General features: G+C 57.3%; 1 long non-coding RNA gene across 1 annotated transcript; it reads right to left on the bottom strand.

Annotated features, from left to right (window-relative positions):
- Window positions 1-4,330, bottom strand: LOC132344787 (uncharacterized). Its single transcript, XR_009493750.1, has 3 exons — window positions 4,264-4,330; window positions 2,862-2,994; window positions 1-190 (listed from the first exon to the last, which is right to left on the bottom strand). It is a non-coding gene; the product is annotated as an uncharacterized lncRNA (long non-coding RNA).
- Window positions 4,331-4,942: the final 612 nt, after the last annotated feature.

Raw genomic sequence — 4,942 nt, 5'->3', positions numbered from 1 at the left:
CAGGAGGGTCGACTCCCCTGCTTTGTCTGGAAGGGGTTCCCGACCTTCCAGTCGCACCTCAGGATGAGGCCGGTCTCACGACGAAATTCCAGACGTGGCCTCGTGGGTGGTTCCACATTCCGAAGGACCCCGATTTCCCGGTCCCCTCTTGATAAGAACCCGATGCCCGGACACCTTTTCGAACTCCACCCTGTGAATGAAGTCAACACGAAGGGGCAGTGACTACCCCGTGCATCGTCCGGGAAAACCCCCAGGTTCCAAATACAGCTCGACAAGTGGCCTCGTACCTCGTGAACACCTCGAGAGGCAAGCTGAGTTCAATGCCTCATCCCAAGACGAGGCCTGACTCTCCCGTCACAACTCTGCAAGGACCCTGCGATCCGAGTTTGAAATGGATAGGAACCCTGAGGTTCCTGCCTCAACTGGAAATGTGGCCCTCTTCCAATGCACCAAACCCAGTGGAGTCCCGAGAGGCCCCTCCCAGCTCCACAGTTTCCCTGACTTCTCAGAGGCACCATGAGAGCTCCCTGAGGTCACCTGCACAAGTCGAGGGAACCGAGGGTTTCCTGCCTCAACCCGTGAAAGACCTCGAGAGTCCTTCTTCAACACGTCTCGAGGCCTGATTCCCCTACCATGACTCGAGAGCAATGACGCGCTCCCCCTCGCCACTCGCATGGAGACCCGACTTCCCGGGTGCCCCAAGAGAGGCTCACTGAGCTTGGCGTCGGACCTCGTGAGAAACCCCACACTGGGGCCTCAGCTCGAGAAAAACCCGAGACACCCCGTCATCCCGAAATGAGGGCCTTCGTTTCCCCCATGGCCTAGAGCGCAATCCCTATTCCTCTCTCCAAACTCCACAGGAGGAGTGGTTCCCTTAGGCCACTCTGTGGGCTCCAACAAATACCCGTCTCTAGTACAGAGGAGAATGGAGGTCTTTGCTTCCACCCGCGACGAGCCCTGACTCCCTGGCTGAGTCTGGAATGCAACCCCGAGATCTGTGTCGCCCCTAGCGAGGAACATTGGCTTCTGGACACAAGCCTAGATGAGGTCTATTTGCCCTGCAGTCACTCGAGAGCAATCCCCAGCTTTCTTTCGCAACTCCAATGGAACATTATAATTCCCTGGGCCAACACACGAGGCATCCTGAATTCCCCGTCTAACTCGAGAATCCCGCCGCAACTCGAGAAAAATCACGTGGTTCCCCCGTCATCGCAAGATGAAGCCCTTTCCCGCTACAGCGTCTCAGGAGAAGTCGCACGTTAAGAATTGGAGGTCCAAACGGCACTTGGCACCCTTGATGCGACCCACAAAGTTCCCCGACATACCGGTCTCCTTCGAGAGGAACACTGAGGTTTTCCGGCACCACTTCCTCTGAGGCCCTTCTACCCTCCTGATCTCGACAGGAGGGTCGACTCCCCTGCTTTGTCTGGAAGGGGTTGCCGACCTTCCGGTCGCTCCTCAGGATGAGGCCGGTCTCACGACGAAATTCCAGACGTGGCCTCGTGGGTGGTTCCACATTCCGAAGGACCCCGATTTCCCGGTCCCCTCTTGATATGAACCCGATGCCCAGACACCTCTTTGAACTCCACCCTGTGAATGAAGTCAACACGAAGGGGCAGTGACTCGCCCGTGCATCGTCCGGAAAAACCCCGAGGTTCCAAATACAGCTCGACAAGAGGCCTCTCACCCCGTGAACACCTCGAGAGGCAAGCGGAGTTCCATGCCTCAACCCAAGATGAGGCCTGACTCTCCTGTCCCAACTCGGCAACGACCCTGCGTTCGGAGTCTGAAATCAGAGGAACCCTGAGGTTCCTGCCTCAACTGGAGATGAGGCCCTCTTCCAATGCACCGAACCCAGTGGAGTCCCAAAAGGCCCCTCCTAACCCCACAGTATCCCTGACTTTTTAGAGGCACCCTGAGAAGCTCCCTGCCGTCTGCGGCACAAGTCCAGGGACCCCAGGCTTTCTTGCCTCAACCCGAGAAAGACCTCTAGAGTCCTTCTTCAACACGTCTTGAGGCCCTATTCCCCTACCGTGACTCGAGAGCAATGACGCGCTCCCCCTCGCCACTCGCATGGGAAACATGACTTCCCTGGCGCCACACGAGTGGCTCCCTGAGCTCGCCGTCGTACCTCGTGAGAAAACCCACACTGGCGCCGCATCTCGAGAAAAATCACCAGACGACCCCGTCATCGCGAAATGAGGGCTTTCGTTTCCTGCATGGCCTGAAGAGCCATCCCGAGTCTTCTCCGCAAACTCCACAGGAGGCTTGACTCCCTTCAGGACACTCAGGGGCTCCAAAATAGAGCCGTCGCGACTCGGTAGGAGAGTGCAGTTCTTGCTTCCATTGGAGATGAGGCCTGACTCCCCGGGTGAGTCTGGAATGCCACCCCGAGATTCCTGTCGCCCCTGGAGAGGAACATTGGCTTCTGCACACAAGCCTAGATGAGGTCTATTTGCCCTGCAGTCACTCGAGAGCAATCCCCAGCTTTCCTTCGCAACTCCAATGGAAGATTGCACTTCCCTGGGCCAACACAAGAGGCATCCTGAATCCCCCGTCGTAACTCGAGAATCCCGCCGCACCTCGAGAAAAACCACGTGGTTCCCCCGTCATCGCAAGATGAAGCCCTTTCCCGCTACAGCATCTCAGGAGAAGTCCCACGTTAAGAATTGGAGGTCCAAACGGGAATTTGCACCCTTGATGCTACCCACAAAGTTCCCCAACATACCGGTCTCCCTCGAGAGGAACACCGAGGTTTTCCGGCACCACTTCCTCTGAGGCCCTTCTACCCCTCCTGATCTCGACAGGAGGGTCGACTCCCCTGCTTTGTCTGGAAGGGGTTCCCGACCTTCCAGTCGCACCTCAGGATGAGGCCGGTCTCACGACGAAATTCCAGACGTGGCCTCGTGGGTGGTTCCACATTCCGAAGGACCCCAATTTCCCGGTCCCCTCTTGATAAGAACCCGATGCCCGGACACCTTTTCGAACTCCACCCTGTGAATGAAGTCAACACGAAGGGGCAGTGACTACCCCGTGCATCGTCCGGGAAAACTTCCAGGTTCCAAATACAGCTCGACAAGTGGCCTCGTACCTCGTGAACACCTCGAGAGGCAAGCTGAGTTCAATGCCTCATCCCAAGACGAGGCCTGACTCTCCCGTCACAACTCTGCAAGGACCCTGCGATCCGAGTTTGAAATGGATAGGAACCCTGAGGTTCCTGCCTCAACTGGAAATGTGGCCCTCTTCCATTGCACCAAACCCAGTGGAGTCCCGAGAGGCCCCTCCCAGCTCCACAGTTTCCCTGACTTCTCAGAGGCACCATGAGAGCTCCCTGAGGTCACCTGCACAAGTCGAGGGAACCGAGGGTTTCCTGCCTCAACCCGAGAAAGACCTCGAGAGTCCTTCTTCAACACGTCTCGAGGCCTGATTCCCCTACCATGACTCGAGAGCAATGACGCGCTCCCCCTCGCCACTCGCATGGAGACCCGACTTCCCTGGTGCCCCAAGAGAGGCTCACTGAGCTTGGCGTCGTACCTCGTGAGAAACCCCACACTGGGGCCTTCGCTCGAGAAAAACCCCGAGACACCCCGTCATCCCGAAATGAGGGCCTTCGTTTCCCCCATGGCCTAGAGCGCAATCCCTATTCCTCTCTCCAAACTCCACAGGAGGAGTGATTCCCTTAGGCCACTATGTGGGCTCCAACAAATACCCGTCTGTACTACAGAGGAGAATGGAGGTGTTGGTTTCCACCCGCGACGAGGCCTGACTCCCTGGCTGAGTCTGGAATGCAACCCCGAGATCTGTGTCGCCCCTAGCGAGGAACATTGGCTTCTGGACACAAGCCTAGATGAGGTCTATTTGCCGTGCAGTCACTCGAGAGCAATCCCCAGCTTTCCTTCGCAACTCGAACCGATGATTGCACTTCCATGGGCCAACACAAGAGGCATCCTGAATTCCCCGTCGTATCTCGAGAGTCCCGCCGCAACTCGAGAAAAACCACGTGGTTCCCCCGTCATCGCAAGATGAAGCCCTTTCCCGCTACAGCGTCTCAGGAGAAGTCCCACGTTAAGAATTGGAGGTCAAAACGGTACTTGGCACCCTTGATGCGACCCACAAATTTCCCCGACATACCGGTCTCCCTGGAGAGGAACACCGAGGTTTTCCGGCACCACTTCCTCTGAGCCCCTTCTACCCTCCTGATCTCGAGAGGCAGGTGGACTCCCCTGCTTTGTCTGGAAGGGGTTCCCGACCTTCCGCTCGCACCTCAGGATGAGGCCGGTCTCACGACGAAATTCCAGACGTGGCCTCGTGGGTGGTTCCACATTCCGAAAGACTCCGATTTCCCGGTCCTCTCTTAATAAGAACCCGACGCCCGGACACCTTTTCGAACTCCACCCTGTGAATGAAGTCAACACGAAGGGGCAGTGACTACCCCGTGCATCGTCCGGGAAAACCCCCAGGTTCCAAATACAGCTCGACAAGTGGCCTCGTACCTCGTGAACACCTCGAGAGGCAAGCTGAGTTCAATGCCTCATCCCAAGACGAGGCCTGACTCTCCCGTCACAACTCTGCAAGGACCCTGCGATCCGAGTTTGAAATGGATAGGAACCCTGAGGTTCCTGCCTCAACTGGAAATGTGGCCCTCTTCCAATGCACCAAACCCAGTGGAGTCCCGAGAGGCCCCTCCCAGCTCCACAGTTTCCCTGACTTCTCAGAGGCACCATGAGAGCTCCCTGAGGTCACCTGCACAAGTCGAGGGAACCGAGGGTTTCCTGCCTCAACCCGTGAAAGACCTCGAGAGTCCTTCTTCAACACGTCTCGAGGACTGATTCCCCTACCATGACTCGAGAGCAATGACGCGCTCCCCCTCGCCACTCGCATGGAGACCCGACTTCCCGGGTGCCCCAAGAGAGGCTCACTGAGCTTGGCGTCGGACCTCGTG

Source organism: Bos taurus, unplaced genomic scaffold (genome assembly GCF_002263795.3).
Source record: "Bos taurus isolate L1 Dominette 01449 registration number 42190680 breed Hereford unplaced genomic scaffold, ARS-UCD2.0 Leftover_ScbfJmS_675, whole genome shotgun sequence".
Lineage (NCBI taxonomy): Eukaryota > Metazoa > Chordata > Mammalia > Artiodactyla > Bovidae > Bos > Bos taurus.
Note: the sequence above shows the minus strand (reverse complement) of the source record. Positions and strands in the feature narration are given on the sequence as shown.